At 43.1% G+C, this 24,303-nt stretch overlaps 1 pseudogene; it reads right to left on the bottom strand.

Moving 5' to 3' along the window:
• Positions 1-13,194: 13,194 nt before the first annotated feature.
• LOC120057588 lies at positions 13,195-22,843 on the bottom strand (annotated as a pseudogene).
• Between the last annotated feature and the right edge of the window lie 1,460 nt (positions 22,844-24,303).

Genomic DNA, 24,303 nt, shown 5'->3' with positions numbered 1-24,303 from the left:
AGCGGGCCAGGGCCACTATGCTCAGTCTGTGGACACGACCTTGGTGGGGCATGATGGCGCGAGAGACCCAAGCCAGGGCACCACAGTGTCTACAACCCCATCAACACACACAAACCACACGCATGTTATCTCCAATTGGGCTCATCATTATCTCGAGCCCTACACCTTGTCCCCCCCCCCCCTATTGCATATTGACTGATATGCTTTGACTGAAATTTCTTGTCGAGAATCAAATCTACCTACAAACCAAATATTGCTGCATCACAGTTGATTTTCTAGAGCCGTCAGAGAAATAATACACATGTTGAAAACGGGTGTATATCAGATACCAAAGTAGTTTTAGAGATAAATCATCAAACTCTCCTAAAATATTCCTAAAACCAAAATCCCTCTATGGCAACAGTCCAACGCTCAGTTTTCCTTATTATACATATAGCAGAAACCATTACAGTCAGATGAAGGCTGTGATCAAATCAGCTCTACTGCATAACAGCGCTGGCATTATGAAGCAGCCATGTTCCTTATAAGACAACAGATGGTACAGTGTTCAATGCAGTAACATCCTTAGGGTGGTAAAGACATCCAGCAGCTTTCCACATACAACTGGTGCTTAAAGCTTTGTTCAAGGGCTGGGACATTCATTCGCTGTTCACAAGTGTAGTGCTGAAATGAGATGCCATAGCACTGAGCAGAGCAGCCTCCCCTCTTTCACAAGCTTTTAGATAGAGATGAATGTAAATAAGACAGCAGAGTGTTTTGCTATTGCTTGGATTTACTGTACGGCAACCGAATAAGAGACTAATGAAAATAAGCTTATTCTTTCCTCCTGCTCCTTAGACTAAACTCATTCCCATCAAGATGTCGATTGCCACTGGCCATCTAAGACAATTACAAGGTCATCTCTGTCACGTCTAGACTGTTAATTTGCACCCTTCTCCCGGCAATTAAAACACAAGCACTGGGCAAGAAGACATGTCATTAGTGGACTGTAAGGAAGAGAATGAACCTGGGGCAAAGAATCTGTCGTAAAATGTTCCTTCACAAATCCAACAGTTATACTGACCTCTTCCAGAGCCACCTCCTCACATCGTCTATATGGCGTGTTATGATATGTCCAGATAATGGGATTGTTGTGTTGTTTTTATACTCAAGCTGCCCTCCTGGCCAGGCCTCTCTCCTAAAAAGAGATACGATTATTTTCTGAGGTGATAAATGGCTAAAGAAAGGATATCATTGTAGCGGGAATAACAAGCTTCCTTTCTGTCCATCGGCGTGAGTATCAGATAGTAAAGAGGTAGCCTCTGTTTGAACAGGTCTGATTATCGGAGCTGCAGGCTACACTCGGCCACTAATCAGATGGTCCATCAAGACGGATATCAAAAACACAAATCAACAGAACATATCTGTAAGCTATTTAAACATAACATTTAAGGCCTCCCGAGTGGCGCAGTGGTCTAAGGCTGTGCCACTAGAGATTCTGGGTTCGAGTCCAGGCTCTGTCGCAGCCGGACGCGACCGGGAGACCCATGGGGCGGCGCACAATAGGCCCAGCGCCGTCCGTGTTAGGGGAGGGTTAATGAGCATTGAGTGGGCATTGTGTCAAGAACCAGTGCGCAGCTTGGTTGGGTTGTGTTTCGGAGGATGCACGGCTCTCGACCTTGGCCTCTTCCGAGTCCGTACGGGAGTTGCAGCAATGAGACAAGACTTACTACCAATTGGATACCACGAAATTGGGGAGAAAAAGGGGTAAAAAATTATGAGAAAAAATACATAACATTTAATCATTCTGCAAGTCTTATTGATCATCATAGAAGCTAGTCTGGCAGTGTCAGGAAGTTCCAAGTATACAGTGCCTTCGGATAGTATTCAGAACCCTTGACTTTTTCCACATTTTGTTACATTACAGCCTTATCCTAAAATTGATAAAATACAAAATGTTCCTCATCAATCTACACACAATACCTAATAATGACAAAGCAAAAACAGATTTAAAAAAAAATTTTGTACATTAAATATCACATTTACATAAGTATTCAGACTCTTTACTTAGTACTTTGTTGAAGCACCTTTAGCAGCGATTACAGCCTGGAGTCTTCATGAGTATGACGCTACAAGCTTGGCACACCTGCATTTGGGGAGTTTCTCCCATTCTTCTCTGCAGATCCTCTCAAGCTCGGTCAGGTTGGATGGAGAGTGTCGCTGCACAGCTATTTTCAGGTCTCTCCAGAGATGTTCGATCGGATTCAAGTCCGGGCTCTGGCTGGGCCACTCAAGGACATTCAGAGACTTGTTCCGAAGCCACTCTTACGTTGTCTTGGCTGTATACTTAGGGTCATTGTCCTGTTAGGTCAACCTTTGCCCCAGTCTGAGGTCCTGAGAGCTCTGGAGCAGGTTTTCATTAAGGATCTCTCTATACTTTGCTCCGCTCATCGTTTCCTCGATCCTGACTAGTTTACCAATCCCTGCCGCTGAACAACATCCCAACAGCATGATTCTTCCACCACCACGCTTCACTGTTTCCTCCAGATGTGACAATTGGCATTCAGGCCAAAGACTTCAATCTTGGTTTCATCAGACCAGAGAATCTTGTTTCTCATGGTCTGATCGTCTTTTGGTGCCTTTTGGCAAATTCCAATAGGCTGTCATGTGCCTTTTACTGATGAGTGGCTTCCGTCTGGCCACTCTACCATAAAGCCCTGATTGGTGGAGTGCTGCAGAGATGGTTGTCCTTCTGGAAGGTTCTCGCATCTCCACAGAGGAACTCTGTTAGAGTGACCATTGGGTTCTTGGTCACCTCCTTGACCAAACCCCATCTCCTCCGATTGCTCCATTTGGCTGGGCGGCCAGCTCTAGGAAGAGTCTTGGTGGTTCCAAACTTCTTCCATTTAAGAATGAAATTAAGACTAAGGAGATTATTGTGGACTACAAGAAAAGGAGGACCGAGCACGCCCCCATTCTCATCGACGGGGCTGTAGTGGAGCAGGTTGAGAGCTTCAAGTTCCTTGGTGTCCACATCAACAACAAACTACAATGGTCCAAACACACCAAGACAGTCGTGAAGAGGGCACGACAGAGCCTATTCCCCCTCAGGAAACTAAAAAGATTTGGCATGGGTCCTGAGATCCTTAAAAGGTTCTACGGCTGCAACATCAAGAGCATCCTGACTGGTTGCATCTCTGCCTGGTACGGCAATTGCTCGGCCTCTGACCGCAAGGCACTACAAAGGGTAGTGCGTACGGCCCAGTACATCACTGGGGCTAAGCTGCCTGCCATCCAAGACCTCTACACCAGGCAGTGTCAGAGGAAGGCCCTATAAATTATCAAAGACCCCAGCCACCCCAGTCATAGAATGTTCTCTCTACTACCGCATGGCAAGCGGTACCGAAGTGCCAAGTCTAGGACAAAAAGGCTTCTCAACAGTTTTTACCCCCAAGCCATAAGACTCCTGAACAGGTAATCAAATGGCTACCCCTCTTTTTACGCTGCTGCTACTCTCTGTTTATCATATATGCATAGTCACTTTAACTATACATTCATGTACATACTACCTCAATTGGCCCGACCAACCAGTGCTCCCACACATCGGCTAACCGGGCTATCTGCATCGTGTCCCACCCACCACCTGCCAACCCCTCTTTTACGCTACTGCTACTCTCTGTTCATCATATGGTTAAAGTGACTATGCATATATCTACATACTACCTCAATCAGCCTGACTAACCGGTGTCTGTATGTAGCCTCGCTACTTTTATAGCCTCGCTACTGTATATAGCCTGTCTTTTTACTGTTGTTTTATTTCTTTACCTACCGATTGTTCACCTAATACCTTTTTTTAGTTATTACATTTGCAAAAATTTCGGAAAACCAGTTTTTGCTTTATATTATTTTAAACTAATACAATTGCTCAGAGAAATTCACAGGTAATAAAATACATCAACAACAAAAATGTCAAAATTATTGGCACCCATTTCAAAAATTCCAGCACTGACCTCTTGCAAGGATAATGGCATAGAGATTTTTTCTAAAATGTTTTATGAGATTGTAGAACACATTGGGAGGGATCTCAGACCATTCTTTCCAGATTATTGAAATCCTTCTGTCTGCGCTTATGGACTGCCCTCTTCAATTCAAACCATAGGTATTCGGGTTCAAGTCTGGAGACTGAGATGGCCATTGCAAAATGTTGATTTTGTGGTCAATTAACCATGTCTTTGTGTATTTTGATGTGTGCTTGGGGTTATTGTCTTGCTGGAAGATCCACTTGAAGCCAATGTTCAGCTTCCTGGCAGAGTCAACCAGGTTTTGGGCTAAAATGTCCTGGTACTTGGTAGAGTTCATGACGCCGTTGACCTGAAAGTAACAACAGCGAAAATCCACTTTTTTAAGCTGAAAGATGACGCCCAGAGCTTACCCATGATGTCGCACAACGATTTAAGTCAATAAGTCATCTTTTTAGTCAAAGTATGATATAATTGGGCTTGAAGTGGGAAATCCGTGTCAGTGCCATAAGTTTCCTCAAATGAGATGACGTGCAAATACTTTTCAGACTACGTTTCTTTTCAGGACTGGGTATAATTTGAATGTTACCACCCACCAGCATGGCATTGTTTTTTAATCAGAAACACCTACAAAGTTCTCCCTCTTCGCGAGTCGCGACTGAGCTGAGCCAAAAAGCCTTTCTACTTCCACTAAGCCATGGAGCAAATAAAAATTGGATTTACAAACTTGTTGTTGCACGCCCACTTTTTTAACCAGACAACAATCATAATCCATTGGTTAATTTGTTCATTTTCACTTGTTTTTTTTCCTGGTCTGTATTAAAAATATAACATTTTATAAATAATAATTGAATGATAGGATTGCATTTTTCAACCCTGCCTCCCCTGTCACCCCAAGATGAATGGTTTTGAACACTAAAGTTCTGCTTTGATTGGTGCAGCTAGAAAGCACTACAAGTGTCTAGTCTATAATGAAAAGGCACAGAAAGAAAACGCAAGGAACTCGTTAATCTACTGCATTTTGTTGTGCCGTCGTTACATTTGTATTGGTGTTTCGTCCGCTCAGGGTGCTGTTACATATCATTGAGGGGCATGCTATCATGAGCAAAATCATTGTAGCCTTTCACTTCCCCTGTGGGAACCATGAGCACGGGCTGTCTTGGCTTTGCTGTACCGCAGCCGAATAGCCCATCAGCAGCCTACCAAAGGTTACACCTTGTCCATTACAATGTAATGTCTAACTCGGATCGTTCACTAGTTATCCATATTCACTTTTTCTATGGCGGATTCGCGGCCGCAATAACAAGGTCCCCAGGACAAGTGGAAGCATAATAGCCCCATAACATCCAAGATCCACCCCCATATTTTACAGTAGGTATGAGGTTATTTACTGCATGCATATGCATCCTTCTTTCAACCCCAAACCCACCACTGGTGTGCGTGGTCAAAGAGCTCTATTTTCTTGTCCTCTGACCACAGCACCGGTTCCAATTCAAGTGCCAATGCCGTTTATCAGACTCCAGGCGTTTACATTTATTGGTTGCTCTCAATAAAGGCTTTTTTATGGCAACCATTCCAAAGAAGCTATTGGCATGGAGGTGGTGTTTAATTGTAGATTTGGCGACCAGAAGATGCGACCAAGTTCTGTAATCCTCCAACTTTGGCCCTTTACATTTTTTTCTTTGCCTTCCGAACCATCTTTCTCACTGTGCGTGGGGACAATATACACACTTGCGTCCAACACCAGGCAAGTTTACTACTGTTCCAGTGGTTTTAAACTTAAATGTTGCCGTAAGTGGTATATTTTTGCTATTTTTTGTACCCATTGCAGGATTTATGAAAGTCAACAACATTTGTCTCCATTTGTGAGCTCTTTGCCTTTTCCCATGGTGATGGATGACAAAGGGATTTTACATGCGTTACCTCATTTGTATACCCCAGTGAAACAGGAAGCCATGGAAAACCACAATACCACAAAAGTTAAATGTTAATGCAGATTGAATATTTTGGATTGATTTTTAAGAATCTTTAAGGTGCCAATAATATGTGCATAATCTTTTGGAGAGAAAAGGTATTACTTGTTAAACAAAATATATTTATTTGAGCAATTGTATTAGTATAAAATAATATAATTACATTGTTTTGCATAAAATATAGCTCAGTATTTTATTTATGTATTTTCTACAGTCATTTTCCCTCACCTTTATGAAGGGTGACAATAACTTTGGACCTGATTGTATGAATGAGTGAGGCCCAATGTTGCTGCCAGTGTCTCTGCTGTGACCCACCCTGGATAAGTTTGTCCACTGGGGTGTGAGGTCCAGGTGTGATGTTGCTACTTCATTCAAGTTGCAATGCAGACATTTTTATCTCAATATCAAATCATATCTCGGTAACAATTAAGTACTTTACTGTGTTTGTTTTCAATTAAAAAGGGGGGAAAATTGCTTCTTAGAAAAGGGTAATTTCTCAAGCAAGAATGTTGCTAGGTCTGTCTGTAATGACTTTCCTAACAACTTACACTAAAAAGAGCATTATCATAATTTTCACAACTTCACAGTATTATTCCAACCTCAGTGTGGAAATATATATAAAACAAATTAGTGCTGTTTTTACATCCCTTCCAAATGAACCTTTTGTGAACTGCTGTGTTAATCATTTCAAGTAACAGTGGACCTAATTAGTGTGAGAGAGAGTAGTTGTGGGCCTTTGGTAAGAAATCACAACGCAGGGTCTAGGACAGGGTCCTGCCCCCCTCCCCTCCCCTCCCCTCCCTGGGTGCATGTTTTGGTTTTTGCCCCAACACTACACAGCCGATTCAGATAATCAAAGCTTGATAATAAGTTGGTTAATTGAATCAGATGTGTAGTGTTAGGGCAAAAAACAAAATGTGCGCCCGGGGGGGGGGCCCTGGACCGAGTTTGGGAAAACCTGATCTTGGGCACCTCTACCGGCTGAAAGTAAGGCGTCGATGGTGTGTTACCCTCATCTGGCAAGGCGATGGGGTGGAGAGAAGATGCACCGCCAGAACTCTGGAGTGACCTTGTGTGTTTAAGTTCAGTTACCTTTCAGAGACCGGGAGATGCCCCCAGGTGGACTGCGACTACGGAGTCTGTGTGTAGCCAATGGCTGGATCAGTAGCTTATTTAATTCCAGAGGAAACAAACGTGACAAAATTACATAACTGTCATTAATGGAGGAGCTGTGCCTCATCTACAACACTGAGCACCACCTTGACAATAGTTGTCAAGTGTTAAACGACCCAATGCCTACAACTGCTTATAGGCTACGCTAGTAATAAAGTCTAATTCACACCATTCATCATTGCGTGATGTGAGCCAACAGACAAGCTATCCCTGCGGGAAATATTGCCACTTCTACTACCCATGCAATGAGACGAATGTATCCTCTCCCCTATAGGATTTTGACTATCCTCTCCCCTCAATTGATGCTGCTGTAACCCAGACAATGCAGAAAGAAACCGAATGACTCGGACAAGCCCTCATTTATAGCATAAACATAACGCATGTCGTATTACTTGACGACAGTCGATGACTTTTGTCGATTGGAAAGCAGCAACATTATTATTGTAGACTAGTGCAGACAATCACAGGTCTGATGATAGCGAGGTCCATAGCCTAGGCAACTGCAAAGCCATACCACGGGTCGGGGAGTCTAGGGGAACAACCTTTACTATAAAACACCTGAACCAATATTTAAATGTTTCTTTATCGAGGTCATTCCCCATGGAAATATTCAGTGGTCTTACCTGGCCATTATTCTGTACTCCAACACCCGATACACAGACAACGTGGTTTGTTAGAATTATCCCGGAGTTCACGGCAGAATTCCCGAGGTTTTGAATATTTAAATAGAGCATGTAGGTGAAACGCTGCAGACTTCTTCGTCTTCTGGAAAGACATGCAGTTATGAACCCAGTCGAACCCCCGGAATCCCCGCATTAGACAATAGTTGTCTTCCTCCACCGCATTGAAGACAGCAGCAGAATCATCACTCCCCCCCGACTCAGCGGTGCTGATGGTTCGGTATTGGGTTGAGGGCGCGGTCAACGGCAGTTGACCAATCATGTGCACTCCCAATGAAATGTACATGTGCATTGCCATGGAGGACAATCACAAATGTATTGGGTTGAACCTGTAGGCCCATCTTTCTCATTACCCTGTCAAATACATAGCAACATAATTGGGACATTTTAGTGATGGATTTCACCGAATTTGATTGATTGAATAGTCAATTGAAGGACAGGTGTAATGGTGGGAGGAACTTCTGAGCATTTCGGGTATATAACTTAACCAGTGCTATTAATTTTTTCTTCTTCTTTAAGCCTATTGTATACCCTATTTCACATGCTAAATAGTCTGCTTTCATGTGTATAAAAGCTGCACACATGATAACTGGCCTTGGACCTAATCCAAGCCATTTATTTTCTCTCTCAGCTCCATAAAGCTGTAAATGCAGTGTGACAACACCATACGGCTTGACCATCTCCCTCAATAATAACCTTGCTTGCGTTATTAAAAAACCGACCACAATATAAATAGGACTAGCCATTGTGAGATGGCTTCAGTTTTCACAGGCCAGTAATAGCCTACAGGATACCAGAGGTGGAGTTACTATGGTGACAAATCGTCAGCTGGCACCAGGTAGCCTACCAAATTGGAAGTTGACAGGAGCCAGTAATACCTGAAGGTTACAAGTTTGCAAAATTCGTGGTTCAAATAAAGACGGCGCAAAAGTACTAAACATTATTTCTCAAACTGAATATCTACAAAAGTCCAACACAACAAAATTTTCTAAATTGGAATCTGTTTGAAAGACAAAATTATTGATTTTGCTCTATTATAAAATATAAAGAAGAATGTTTTTAAGTCGTGTTTTTTGCAATATGAATAGATTTCAAATGATAGGCTATTATAAACTGGGTGGTTCGAGCCCGGAATGCTGATTGGCTGACAGGTGTGGTATATTTAAGCAATAAGTACAGAGGGGGTGTGGTATATGGCCAATATACCACGGCTTAGGCCTGTTCTTACACACAACAGAGTGCCCGGATACAGCCCTTAACCATGGTATATTGGCAAGTGTAAAACAACCCAATGCCTACATCTGCTTATAGGCTACACTAGTAATAAAGTCTACCCGTGGTATACAGACCGATAAACCACAGCTTTCAGCCAATTAGCATTCAGGACATGAACCACCCAGTTTATAAACAGACTATATACCATAGGTATGACAAAATATTTATTTTTACTGCTCTAATTACATTGGTAACCAGTTTATAAATCGCAATAAGGCACCTCGGGGGTTTATGGTATATGGCCGATATACCATGGATAAGGGTTGTATCCAGGCACTCCGTGTTGCGCCTAAGAACAGCCCTTATCTGTGGTATATCGGCCATATACCACAACCCCTCGGACCTTATTGCTTAAGTATAAAAAGGTAGCCTATATTTGTGCTGTTATCACATTCTACAGTGTGACAATCCCGGAGAGCACCGTCTCAGCTATGTATTGAAGTTCCTAGAAACCACTGCTCAGAGTAAATTAATTGCCTTCCCTCATGGGAGCATCACTTGGGAGTAACAGAGTAAGACAGATAATTGCTCAGCATATTGTATGTACACAGGTAGCAAAAAGTCCAAAGTACTTTGGCATGATGCCATTTCTATTCTATGATGTAGAACCATAGAAGATCTTTGTGCCTTTTAAATTGTACAACAATGTAATCAAACATGAACATGATTGGCTAGCTGAGAAAAGAACCTCAATTTACCTAGTCATCAACAATCCACTCCCACATGTTATACACAAACATAGGGCAACACTAAAAACAGGAAATGTGAAAGAAATATAGAACGCTAAATACCAGTGGTAGCCTACGCTAGCCAGTGTTGACAAAACCTCACCACCTAGCGGAGAAGCAACCTTCAATCATGAGCCGTATACAAGCACATACAGAGATATGCATCTACTGTACTCTAGGTTTACCTACTGTGAAAGCTCTGGGCAAATAATACTATGGCTGAGAAGGCTGAGAGAAAGGAAGGAATTAATTCATATGAAAATAAATACACAAATCAGCACAACATGTAATGACTGGATCAAAGTATCATTAGCAAGTAAACATAGTTACACAATCCTTCCTCAGGTGCAATAGCTCTAAAACTTTGGAACAATGTGGACATTCTTAAGAAAGTCCGAAAAATGTGCAATGTTCTTAGCGTGCATTGTATATCCAAACAGGAGCAAAAACACTTCTATCACACAGATCTTCAGAGTGTCATTGCTGTCGGTCCGCATTTAAGTTCAGCTTGGCAGCATGGGAAACGTTTGTGTTCTCGTCAATGTTGCTCTTCATTCTGATGTGAAAATTAACTAGTAAGTGGACCACAAAGTTCATTCAGGAAAAAGTAATGCAGTCTAAACAGGATTTCTTTAGATAGGAATTGTTTAGAGACTACTTCAAAACACTTGCAGATAGAGCATTTGATCAGGAACATTGCTCACACTAGGAGATGTTGGCATACATAGTGTACAAAACATTAGAGACAGGTTCTTTCCATAACAGACTGACCAGGTGAAAACTATGATCCCTTATTGATGTCACCTGTTAAATGCACTTCAATCAACGTAGATGAAGGGGAGGAGACAGGTTAAAGAAGGATTTATAAGTCTTGAGACATAGATTGTGTATGTGAGCCATTCAGAGGGTGAATGGGTAAGACAAAATATTCAAGTGCCTTTGAACGGGTTAAGGGAGTAGGTGCCTGGCGCACCGGTTTGAGTGTGTCAAGAACTGCAACGCTGCTGGGTTTTTCACACTCAGTTTCCTATGTGTAGAATGGTCCGCCACCCAAACGACATGCAGCCAACTTGACAAAAGTGTGGGAAGCATTGGAGTCAACATGGACCAGCATCCCTGTGGAGTCCACACCCGATGAAGTGAGACTGTTCTGATGGCAAAAGGGGGTACAACTCAATATTAGGAAGGTGTTCCTAACATCTTTTACACTAGATTATTCCAACACCTATACCCTGCATTATCCTAGCCCTCTTGCCTCAAAAGGTGGACATCAAACACTTCATCCTCCAGAGGGTCAGGTCCTTCGTCTGCAAAGGCTAGGGAGAGAGAAAGGTGTGCTGTGTTAAGCGCACCAAATCAGCCATATTGAAGAACCTCAGAGCTCAAAAGAACTTGCACTGAACAAAAATACATTTGTATAACTATGGTAACTGAACTCAGCAAAAAAAAAAAAAAAAATCCTCTCACTGTCAACTGTTTATTTTCAGCAAACTTAACATGTGTAAATATTTGTATGAACATGACAAGATTCAACAACTGAGACAAACTGAACAAATTCCACAGACATGTGACTAACAGAAATTCAATAGTGTCCCTGAACAAGGGGGGGGGGGGTCAAAATCAAAAGTAAGTCATTACCTGGTGTGGCCACCAGCTGCATTAAGTACTGCAGTGCATCTCCTCATGGACTGCACCAGATTTGCCAGTTCTTGCTGTGAGATGTCACCCCACTCTTCCACCAAGGCACCTGCAAGTTCCCAGGCATATCTGGGGAGAGGAATGGCCTAAGCCCTCAACCTCTGATCCAACAGGTCCCAGACGTGCTCAGTGGGATTGAGATCCAGGCTCTTCGCTGGCCATGGCAGAACACTGATATTCCTGTCTTGCAGGAAATCACGCAGAGAACGAGGAGTATGGCTGGTGTCATTGTCATGCTGGAGGGTCATGTCAGGATGAGCCTGCAGGAAGGGTACCACATAAGGGAGGATGTCTTCCCTGTAACGCATAGCGTTGAGATTGCCTGCAATGACAACAAGCTCAGTCCGATGATGCTGTGACACACCGCCCCAGACCATGACAGACCCTCCACCTCCAAAATCGATCCCGCTCCAGAGTACAGGCCTCGGTGTAACGCTCATTCCTTCGACAATAAATGCGAATCCGACCATCACTCCTGGTGAGACAAAACCGCGACTCGTCAGTGAAGAGCACTTTTTGCCAGCCCTGTCTGGTCCAGCGACAGTGGGTTTGTGCCCATAGGCGACGTTGTTGCCGGTGATGTCTGGTGAGGACCTGCCTTACAACAGGACTACTAGCCCTCAGTCCAGCCTCTCTCAGCCTATTGCGGACAATCTGAGCACTGATGGAGGGATTGTGCGTTCCTGGTGCAACTCGGGCAGTTGTTGCTGACATCCTGTACCTGTCCAGCAGGTGTGATGTTCAGATGTATTGATCCCATGCAGGTGTTGTTACACGTGGTCTGCCACTGCGAGGACGATCAGCTGTCCATCCTGTCTCCCTGTAGCGCTGTCTTAGGCATCTCACAGTACCGATATTGCAATTTATTGCCCTGGCCACATCTGCAGTCCTCATGCCTCCTTGCAGCATGCCTAAGGAACGTTCACACAGATGAGCAGGGACCCTGGGCATCTTTCTTTTGGTGTTTTTCAGAGTCAGTAGAAAGGCCTCTTTAGTGTCCTAGGTTTTCATGACTGTGACCTTAAATGCCTACCGTCTGTAAGCTGTTAGTGTCTTAACGGCCGTTCCACAGGTGCATGTTCATTAATTGTTTATGGTTCATTGAACAAGCATGGGAACAGTATTTAAACCCTTTACAATGAAGATCTGTGAAGTTATTTGGATTTTTACAAATTATCTTTGAAAGACAGGGTCCTGAAAAATAGACATTTCTTTTTTTGCTGAGTTTATATACCCGTTTGTGAAAAGCCTCAAGTATTGCACTTAACAGAATAACAAGTGGTCTACAGTAAAAAAAATATACATTTTTTTTTAAAAAGGTAATAAATGTCATCTTAAATCGCCTAGTCACATTTCAAATAGATTGGACAGGAGCCATAATCTAATTTGTACCAGTTATGGATTTAAGATAATAGGCTATGCACTAAATTGGCAAAGTGCCATACCTAATTGCATTAAGCTGTAAAAAGTATGGTCCATTTGCACCAAGACCAAGTTTGAGACATCCAGGTAAAGATTGAATGTAAAAGAAAAGAGGTGAATTGAGTGGTGTGCTTGTACCTCTGATGTAGAATGTGTAGGGGCTAAACCATATCAGGATCGTGACTGGCACTCTTTGTTGGTTTGCAGCACTCAACAGCAAGGGGGCTGCGACAGTCTTTGTGACAGCTCACCCCACAGGCTAGAATGGAGAAGAATATGAGTCTCTGAGGTTAAATCTTTAGTAACATCTGAAAACAGATAGGATTGTTACTGGTATTGCTATTGTATTGCTCGATAGCTAGTGTATCCTTGGCTTCCTATAGACAACCCCACCTCTTCACGGAGTACCTTAAATAAGACATCCGTCTTATTTTAAATACAAATAAATAAAACCTGCACTTCTCTTTTCCTGCTAGCACTGACTTTGCTGATAAGTTCGAGAAAAATGTCCTTACCACGACTGTGATGGGGTTGTCTCACCTACCGATCTTAAGATGAATGCACTAACTAAGTTGCTTTGGATAATGACTAAACATGCCCCCCAAAAATATTGCTTGTGTTCAACTACACAATAGGTTTTGCTTGAGGTATAGTGCAAACACTGTCTCACTGAGCAAGAGTATCTGGTAAATAACAATCTCTGAAATATACACTGAACAAAAATATAAACGCAACATGTAAAGTGTTAGTCTCATGAGCTGAAATATTTTTTTTACCAGGTAGATTGACTGAGAACACATTCTCATTTACAGCAACAACCTGGGGAATAGTTACAGGGGAAAGGGGGGGGGGGGGTGAATGAGCCAATTGTAAACTGGGGATGATTAGGTAACCGTGATGGTATGAGGGACAGCTTGGAAATTTAGCCAGGACACCGGGGTTAACACCCTTACGGCAAGTGCCATGGGATCTTTAATGACCTCAGAGAGTCAGGACACCCGTTTAACTTCCCGTCCGTAAGACGGCACCCTACACAGGGCAGTGTCAATCACTGCCCTGGGGCATTGGGATATTTTTTAGACCAGAGGAAAGGGTGCCTCCTACTGGCCCTCCAACACCACTTCCAGTAGCATCTGCTCTCCCATCCAGGGACTGACCAGGACCAACCCTGCTTAGCTTCAGAAGCAAGCCAGCAGTGGGATGCAGGGTGGTATGCTGCTGGCAATTAAATTAAATACATTTTTAAAAATCCAGAAATGTTCCATATGCACAAAAAGCTTATTGTTGTGCACACATGTGTTTACATCCCTGTTAGTGAGCGTTTCTCATTTGCCAAGATAATCCATCCACCTGACAGATGTGGCATATGAAGCGGATTAAACAGCATGATCATTACACAGGTGCACCTTCTGCTGGGGACAATAAAAGGCCACTTAAATTTGCAGTTTTGTCAACACAATGCCACAGATTTAAAGTAGAGAGGGCTCTACTATAAGCCACCTCTTAATTTAGAGAATTTGGCAGTACGTCCAACCAGCCTCACAACTGCAGACCACGTCATCCCAGGACCTCTTTTCCAGCGTCTTCACCTACGGGATCATCGGAGGGGAGGCAGGGGTGCTGAGGAGTATTTCTGTCTGTAATAAAGCCCTTTTGTGGGGAAAAACTCATTCTGACTGGCTGGGCCTGGCTCCCAAGTGGATGGGCCTATGCCCTCCAAGGCCCACCCATGGCTACGCCCCTGCCCAGTCATGTGAAATTCATAGTTAAAGGGCCTAATGAACTTATTTAATTTGACCTATTTCCTTATATGAACTGTAACTCAGTAAACACTTTGAAATTGTTGCATTTCCATTTTTGTTCAGTATAATAATCTATTAATATATTACATACCGTTGTGCGTGGGGCGCAGGAGGCGCGGAATTCTGACAGATCCGTGCATTACTGTACCTTCACACATCTTGTAAAACCCCCGGATCGGTCACTTTTAGCGTTTAAAGGACAGGTTGGTGGTGACTTTCAAAATGATACCGATTGCCGAATGATCATTTTATCCAGATTGCACGAAGCAATTCAAGTCTATCGTAAATCAACAGTGAGCAGTTAAGTCTTGTTTGTAACTATCCTTTTCAGCATTCTCAGGAGTCAAGTCATTTGCAGACAACTTGATTGGTTCAAAACCATTAGTACAGAACAGACCTAAAGTATGAAACAGAAAATGAAGTGTCCACCGAAAGAGATTAAATGTGAGAGAAGCACTTTTAAAAATAGGAAACAGAACCGGTGTGTTTTGCTACATAATATTACTATCAGCACCCTTACTGTTCTACATCCTAAATGGTGTTCTCTGAAAATCTTATCCCACAAGCTCAACCACGCTAGTCATAATTTGAGCATCCTCTGATATGGGGGGATCTATACATAATTTGTACACACAGGTCTTGGTACTAAATGTTTACACCATATTGTTTCATATGTATTCACTTATGATTCAATAATGATTAAAATAGCTTTTACATGGAGTCGTACATAGTTGAAGCGTAGGCATTCTTACAACGCCTTTACAGTGATGGCAAAGTGTAGGCTTCATGCAGGTCATCTCTGAAAACGTGTTTATGAACCCCCATCTTGCTGTTCAGTAAAGAGCTGGCCTTGGTGATGTAGTCGATCATCTCCTCACTGATTCTACCATCCCTGAGCGGGATTATTTCACAAATTATCTTTGAAAGACCCAGAGAAAGGAACCTTTCTTTTTTTTTGCTTTGTTTAGTTAAAATGCTGGCCGTTATGACTAATACCGTAGCTTGAATTATTAATTTACTATATCTATCATGAATAGTTATGACTTGTGATACTCACCGACTCTTGTCCAGGTCATCAAACTTGCAGAGGTATGGGAAGTTGGTCCTAATGATCTCAATTTCCTCCTGAGAGATGTAGCAGTCTTCATCGGCGTCGGAATTCTTAAACACTGACTGAAATATGACCAAATAAAAGGATCATTGTCATGTTTCATAATTAAGTTCAATATGTTGAACAGCCTACCTCAACCATCTTCTGTATGTGTTTGCTGCTGATAAGGTTGGCTTTGGCCTTCACTGAAGATGTCCATTCCTCTATCACAGGCAGGCTCGTGGAAGAAGGACAAACCAAAACAGAATTGTGGCAAGTAGGACTTTCCTCTAGATTACACACAATTTCACCTCGCCTGGCGGTGCGTGGCTCCCTCTGCAGGGACAGCTGATAGATATTTTCCTCTGAATGGTACTGGTCCAGAGATACCAGACAGGAACAATACACAAAAATAAAATGCTTACGCTAACCGGTAAAACAAATCTATCAAGTCATTCAGTATCAGTCACCCGGGCCAAACCATGAGCAGGTTGAAACCATGAGCAGGCATACAGCTGCTGTGTCTTGGCCAGGTTGACCTGGGTCTTCTCACAATCGCTCCAGTCGGGCAGGGCCACGTGCACTGCTATCAGGTCCTTGAGGTGCACTCCCAGGATGGGGAAGCGAAAGCCCGTGCTCTCTGAGATACGCTGGCGGTAGTTCCCACAGGAGGCCACAAGCTCCACCAGGTTGTTGAATGCCTGAGACAATAGGGATGTCACAGAATGATAGACATCACTTAAGTTCGCCAGCAAGAAAAAGAAACATTTCACTCAAACAGAAGGGTGAACTAACAAAGACTCACTGACCAACAACCAAAATGAAACAGGTGGGGGGGTTTAGGAGGGGTTGTGAAAGACACTCATGGGGGTGTCCACTAAAAGTTGACTCGCAACAACAGCTGGAACCTAAAAGACACCTACCATGAGCACTAACTAAATCTGTCCAAAAAAAAATAAAAAACTTAAAGACAGGAAGCAACCCAAAAAGGTGGCACAAAACTCAATCAGACAAAGGATTATTTTTCTAGAAATCAGATGGGGAGAGTCCCGCTACATCTCTCAAGAGGACTGGGCCAGCTACTCTTAAATAGCACCTGGGCAGGCAAAAAACCTTCCCACTAACGTGATGGCAACCAGCACAGGTGGAACACATACTGACTAACGAGGTGACACCAACCAGTGTGCCCTGTGCGCTAAAGTGCTATACATGCTAAAGTCCAACCTCAAAAGATAAATGGAAAAACCAAAGCCTGTCGAGCAGAATACAGTGGATATATAAATAACTGGGCCACATTTTGACATTGACCTACATTCAAAATGTAAACGTTTAGTTGTAACTGATAAATGTATGTTTTCAGTCTTCTTAACTAAAATATTATCAAAAGTCCTTACCTTGCTCACATCGTTGCTAATGTGGGACTGTGTGTCTTTGAGGCGTGAGATGGAGCTGTTACTGAGACCCCCCACTACTGCCATCAGAGTGGTGAAGTCCTGCAGCTGTAACAACCTCTACAGAGAGACCAGAGAAAAAATATAACTCATCTGAGCACTAACATCGCCAACAAAAGCACAACAGGGAACACAAGACAGACCAACGTCAAGAGGCAGTTTGGGAGTTGACTCTCTTTCTGACCTGGGGGTTGACTCTCTTTCTGACCTGGGGGTTGACTCTCTTTCTGACCTGGCGGTTGACTCTCTTTCTGACCTGGCGGTTGACTCTCTTTCTGACCTGGCGGTTGACTCTCTTTCTGACCTGGGGGTTGACTCTCACAGACCTGGAGGTTGACTCTCTTTCTGACCTGGCGGTTGACTCTCACAGACCTGGGGGTTGACTCTCACAGACCTGGGGGTTGACTCTCACAGACCTGGCGGTTGACTCTCTTTCTGACCTGGCGGTTGACTCTCTTTCTGACCTGGCGGTTGACTCTCTTTCTGACCTGGCGGTTGACTCTCTTTCTGACCTGGGGGTTGACTCTCTTTCTGACCTGGCGGTTGACTCTCTTTCTGACCTGGGGGTTGACTCTCTTTCTGACCTGGGGGTTGACTCTCTTTCTGACCTGGCGATTGACTCTCACAGACCTGGGGGTTGACTCTCACAGACCTGGGGGTTGACTCTCACAGACCTGGGGGTTGACTCTCACAGACCTGGGGGTTGACTCTCACAGACCTGGGGGTTGACTCTTACAGACCTGGGGGTTGAGTCTCACTGACCTGGAAGTTGATTGACTGACCTGTGCGACCCTGATGAAGTGGGAGATTACTGCAGCCCTCTGGGGGGCGGTGGGCTTGCTGAGCACCATCAGATGGATTCACTAAGACACACTGTTGAAGTGGGTGATGAAGCGCTCTAGGATGGGGTTGTCTACTGTGCAGCCATGCGTCACAAAACGGTGGTAGTCCTGGAACTGGAGGACGAGGAACCATTTTAGACACACTGTCCAATATATACATATACACACGGTCAAACGTGCACACAAACACACTGTCTCTCTCACACAAGTACAAATACAACGTATACTGCATAATTCAGCCAAAAGCAAATAAGTCAACTGAGTGAGACACAGAAAGAAGCTGGCGAACAGAGCCACCTGCTGGCCAGCCACACTCACCAGTATCCTACAGAAGGACATATACTCCATGTAGGTGAGGTGCTCTGCTAGTTCAGATGAGTCCAGGTGATGAAAGAGGAGAGATGTCTTCCTCTTCTTCAGTCAGACTGACCTTGTCTTCTCCACTCATATGACGGCCTAGAGAGAATAAGAAAGGAACATAAACTGTAGAAGTAGAACTACTGTGAGAGTGGCCGGTTGTAGATGCCCTCATGCACTCTGAAATTCTTTATACTGTATCATTTAAATGGTATGCTAAGCTGTCACTGTGAGAAGACTATGGCTGCCTGGCTGCTTGCCTGCTACTATGCTTGTATGATTGCCTGGCTGCAGACAGGCGGCACTTACACACTGTCAATGTTGATGAGTGTGTTCTGGTGCTCCTCTCCCTGCTGGGCCAGCTGCTCCTTCAGCCCTCTGATCTGCTCTGCCAGCTTTGGGTTCAGATCAACACTGCTGGGAACTCACTGATCCAGTACCTTATGGAGAGACAGGGTTAAAAGGACAGAAAGACAGGAAGAAGTTAGTATTGTCATTTCTGGCGCAGAGCCAGAGAGTATGGAAATCAGATACCTACATGGATATTACATATAGCAATACATACATTAAGTATATAATATACTGTGCATTCATGGCAATAATGGCTATCATTCAAGAAAGTTGTGAAGAGGGCACGACAACACCTTTACCCCCTCAGGATACTGAAAAGATTTGGCATGGGTCCTCAGATCCTCAAAAAGTTCTACAGCTGCACCATCGAGAGCATCCTGACCGGTTGCATCACAGCCTAGCACGGCAACTGCTCGGCATCCGACTGTAAGGCGCGACAGAGGATAGTGCGTACAGTCCAGTACATCACTGGGGCCAAGATTTCTGCCATCCAGGACCCATCTACAAGGCGGTCTAAAACTCCAGACACCCAAGTCATAGATTGTTCTCTGCTACCGCAGGGCAAGCGGTACCGGAGCCCCAAGTTTAGGTCCAAAAGGCTCCTTTTTTGGGAGGGGGGGTCCAAAAGGCTCCTTAACAGCTTCTACCCCCAAGACATAAGACTTCTGATCAATGAATCAAATTGCCACCTGGACTATTTACATTGACCCCCTCCCTTTGTTTGTACACTGCTGCTACTTGCTGTTTATTATCTATGCATAGTCACTTTACCCCTACCTACAACAGACAGTGGCTCGGGTGGTTGTTGTCCTTGATGATCTTTTTATACTGTACCTACAGTTGAAGTCGGAAGTTTACATACACCTTAGCTAAATACGTTTAAACTCAGTTTTTCACAATTCCTGACATTTAATCCGAGCAAAAATTCCGTCTTAGGTCAGTTAGGAACACCACTTTATTTTAAGAATGTAAAATGTCAGAATAATAGAGAGAATTATTTATTTCAGCTTTTATTTCTTTCATCACATTCCCAGTGGGTCAGAAGTTCACATACACTCAATTAGTATTTGGTAGCATTGCCTTTCAATTGTTTAACTTGGGTCAAACATTTAGGGTAGCCTTCCACAAGCTACCACAATAAGTTGGGTGAAATTTGGCCCATTCCTCCTGACAGAGCTGATGTAACTGAGTCAGGTTTGTAGGCCTCCTTGTTCGCACACGCTTTTTCAGTTCTGCCCACACATTTTCTATGGGATTGAGGTCAGGGCTTTGTGATGGCCACTCCAATACCTTGACTTTGTTGTCCTTAAGCCATTTTGCCACAACTTTAGAAGTATGCTTGGGGTCATTGTTCCGTTTGGAAGGCCCATTTGCGACCAAGCTTTAACTTCCTGACTGATGTCTTGAGATGTTGCTTCAATATATCCACATAATTTTCCATCCTCATGATGCCATCTATTTTGTGAAGTGCAGCAGTCCCTCCTGCAGCAAAGCACCCCGACAACATGATGCTGCCACCCATGTGTTTCACAGTTGGGATGGTGTTCTTCAGCTTGCAAGCCTCCCCATTTTTCCTCCAAACATAACGATGGTCATTATGGCCAAACAGTTCTATTTTTGTTCCATCAGACCAGACAACATTTCTCCAAAAAGTACAATCTTTGTCCCCATGTGCAGTTGCAAATCGTAGTCTGGCTTTATGACGGTTTTGGAGCAGTGGCTTCTTCCTTGCTGAGCGGCCTTTCAGGTTATGTCAATATAGTACTCGTTTTGCTGTGGATATAGATACTTTTGTACCTGTTTCCTCCAGCATCTTCACAAGGTCCTTTGCTGTTGTTCTGGGATTGATTTGCACATTTCGCACCAAAGTACTTTCATCTCTAGGAGACAGAACGCGTCTCCTTCCTGAGCGGTATGATGGCTGCATGGTCCCATGGTGTTTATACTTGCGTACTATTGTTTGTACAGATGAACGTGGTACCTTCAGGCGTTTGGAAATTGCTCCCAAGGATGAAGCAGACTTGTGGGGGTCTACAATTTTTTTCCTGAGGTCTTGTCTGATTTCTTTTGATTTTCTATGATGTCAAGCAAAGAGACAATGAGTTTGAAGGTAGGCCTTGAAATACATCCACAGGTACACCTCCAATTGACTCAAATGATGTCAATTAGCCTATCAGAAGTCTCTAGCCATGACATAATTTCTGGATTTTCCCAAGCTGTTTAAAGGCACAGTCAACATAGTGTATGTAAACTTCTGACCCACTGGAATTGTGATACAGTGAGTTATAAGTGAAATAATCTGTCTGTAAACAATTGTTGGAAAAATGACTTGTGTCATGCACAAAGTAGATGTCCTAACCGACTTGCCAAAACTATAGTTTTTGAACAAGAAATTTGTGGAGTGGTTGAAAAACGAGTTTTAATGACTCCAACCTAAGTTTACGTAAACTTCCGACTTCCTATATTTTCAGATTACCTCAACTAACCTGTACCCCCGCACACTAACTCGGTACCGGTGCCCCCTGTATATACCCTCATTATTGTTATTCTTATTGTTTTCTTGAACTGCACTGTTGGTTAAGGGCTTGTAAGTAAGCATTTCACGGTAAAGTCTACACTTGTTGTTTTCGGCACATGTGACAAATAAAGTTTGATTTGTTTTTGATTTGACTTGAGATCATATGCCTTCACGGAAATACTATACCTATACCATATTATAATATATGTAAGCCTATTGCTTACAGGGAAATCATATAAATCTAATCAAATGTTCTTGGTCACATACACGTGGTTAGCAGATGTTAATGCGAGTGTAGCGAAAGGCTTGTGCTTCTAGTTCCGACTATGCAGTAATATCTAACAAGTAATCTAACAAATTCACAACAACAACCTTATACACACAAATGTAAAGGGATGAATAAGAATATGTACATATAAATATATGGATGAGCGATGGCCGTGCGGCATTGGCAAGATGCAGTAGACGGTATAGAATACAGTATATACATATGAGATGAGTGATGTAGGATATGTAAACATTATTAAAGTGGTGTTATTTAAAGTGACTAGTGATACCTTTATTAAGTCCATTTATTAAAGTGGCCAGAGATTTGAGTCTGTATGTTGGCAGCAGCCTCTCTATGTTAGTGATGACTGTTTAACAGTCTGATGGCCTTGAGATAGAAGCTGTTTTTCAGTCTCTCGGTCCCAGCTTTGATGCACCTGTACTGACCTCGCCTTCTGGATGATAGCGGGGTGAACAGGCAGTGGCTCGGGTGGTTGTTGTCCTTGATGATCTTTTTATACTGGACCTACACTACATGGGTTGGTGTTGAAACACAAGCCAAGAATCTCACAACTAAGACCTGAAACAGTTCTTTCTTTGTAGTGCTCTATATTCACTCACTTGATAAGATGGCAGATTTGTGACCCGCGTTCAGGCGGACAGTTTTCCTCCAGAGACCTGTTTGCGTGGTTAAGGAGCAAAATGACTTTTCCACCAAAATTGATTAGACTCCCTTTGTCTGCTAAATCCTAGGGCCATCGCTATATGTCAAAAATAACCCTCTGCTAGCATCTGGCACATATTTTTTTTTTAAAGAGAATAGTAGTGTGTCATTTGTCTGAAAGGATACTTGTTGGAGAGTTTCTTTGCCAGGTCAGCAGAGGAGATGTACCAGGGATGTATCATGAGAAACATTTGGACCAGAGGCCTGCCTTCATTATCTACCAGGAGAGGAGAGACAGAGATACATGGATGAGCTTCACTGTACAAGACAAGCCGCCAGATATTGTGTGATTAATTTAAATGCAAACTGCTGTAGTTGTGCACACACACACAAAAAAAAAACGATCAAAATGTTATCTAAGCAAGCACTGTCTTCAACTAAATCAGACACTACACCAAAAGAGAGGCAATTAGTGAATCCTTACCAAATGCTTTGACGCAAGCATCCGTAAGATCATCCGCTGTCGCTGACTGATCCAATTTGAGGAACTTCATCCTCCTCTGGTTCTCTCTCCAACGCCTCTTCCTGTTGTCTCCTCCGTTCGCACATACAGTGAGATTGTGATGAGGTGTGGGATTTAGAAGAAAGGCTGTGTGTTTGCTATTCTGTTGGGCAACCTTCCAACAGAGCCCTCTGATGAGTCTGTTAGTCCTCGGGCAGGCAGCTACCCTGCTCCAGTCAACAAGCCAAGCAACTCTTCCTCTTTCATGAGGATTTCAGTTTAAGTGTGCTTTCTGCCTCACCCTAACACATGAACGTTGGTATGGTCATGAAAACAACAAAAAGACTCTCAGATGGGTATGTTCTACCCATCTGAGAGTAGGCCTAGCAAATTGGTATTCATCTGTTCGCTTACTGATGTTAATACAAAATGGTCTATTTTTGTGACAGAAGAACCTGCAATATTGCAATATTTTGGTGTGATAATTCATGCTTCCACATCAATGTTTGATCTGATTATAAATGATGAAAGGAAAAGATAATCCCAGCCAAATGATTACCCGTCAGACAGAGATCAAAGTGTGTTGGTGGCTGTTCAATCTTTCCCACATATTAAATAAATGTCAAGTTATCTCAAACACAATTTGACATTGCTCTGTTTTGCATACATTTCCTGACCTATTAGATACAGTAGATGAGTCATTACAACGGTATTCCCAGCACTTGACACCACAACCAGTCTAACAACCAATTTATATTAGATCATAAAAATGTCTTACCCTCTTGAATTGACCCCAGCAGTATTGTCATGAGGTGTGTAAAACTGGAAAATTGTCTGTCATCAAGTGAATAGCAAACATCAAGAGTACTTACTTGACCCTGTTAAGACCTCATTAACTATCTCACTAAATGTAAATGTTCATGCTGTATATTAAAAGTAATTAGGATTCCATCAGAAGACTACAAAAGCTGTCTGAACCCCTCCATTCCATAGCATATTCAACCCAGTTTGTCTGACTAAGTGACAGTTACATATATCCCTTTAGCTGTCTTTTGCTCTGTTTTCTTTTCGCTGAGCAATTTAGTGCGGTCACGTTCCCTTTTCTTGACCGTGCCACAGTGTCAAACACCTTTCCTCTTAATAAAGTAAATGCGCTAGCAAAGTACTGCTGTGGTGGGGTGTGAATTAAATTAATTATTATTAAGGTGTCCTTGGCCAGTTGAAATAACAAAGCACTTACGTGTTGTCATGGAAACACGTTTGTCTCCCCTGTCTCTCTTCCTGTCAACACACATACGCACACACATCCTGAGGGTGGGGGTGTAATCGTTTCCTTTCTAGTTATTCCATTTTTTTGAGGTTGCAAATCTGTGTTTCAAATATATTTCCGATTTTAGATTCTTCAAAGTAGCCACGCTTTGACTTGATGACAGCTTTGCACACTCTTGGGCATTCTCTCAAACAGCTTCACCTGGAATTGTTTTCCAACAGTCTTGAAGGAGTTCCCACATA

This window comes from Salvelinus namaycush, chromosome 12, assembly GCF_016432855.1.
Source record: "Salvelinus namaycush isolate Seneca chromosome 12, SaNama_1.0, whole genome shotgun sequence".
NCBI classification, from domain to species: domain Eukaryota; kingdom Metazoa; phylum Chordata; class Actinopteri; order Salmoniformes; family Salmonidae; genus Salvelinus; species Salvelinus namaycush.
Note: the sequence above shows the minus strand (reverse complement) of the source record. Positions and strands in the feature narration are given on the sequence as shown.